This window comes from Sinocyclocheilus anshuiensis, unplaced genomic scaffold, assembly GCF_001515605.1.
Source record: "Sinocyclocheilus anshuiensis isolate Anshui unplaced genomic scaffold, SAMN03320099.WGS_v1.1 scaffold1680, whole genome shotgun sequence".
NCBI lineage: Eukaryota > Metazoa > Chordata > Actinopteri > Cypriniformes > Cyprinidae > Sinocyclocheilus > Sinocyclocheilus anshuiensis.
Window position 1 is genome coordinate 269,479 of NW_015558569.1, and position 454 is coordinate 269,932.

The window sequence follows — 454 nt, forward strand, 5'->3', positions numbered from 1 at the left end:
CAAAGTTACTGGGTTCATCTTTTTCACGTTTCCTTGGTTGGTAGATTTTCAATTTTGGCGACGCTCAGCCAAGCCGTTGAATTTGAATTAGTAGGTTTTTCCAATAATTCAAAAGTGTGAAAAATCTTGACCTGTAGAATTTTACATTTTGGTCTCCATGCAACTCGGCATGAGCCAAGGAATCAAGAGGAAAGGTTCGCTTCTAAAATGACGGTTTAAAAGTTATTAGAATAAACATATTAGGGTTGTGACGGTGAGGAAATTTTCCCACCGGTTAATCGACGAGTGACAACACCGGTAATACCGGTATCACCGTTGGGGTGGGGGGGGGGGTGTTAGTTCGGCAGTTCGGCGTCAATTGCTTGAATGCAACATGCAACAACAACATCAAACTCACTTTAGCGTATATATAAAACATAGAACTTTTATTAACAAAACAAATAACAAATAAAAA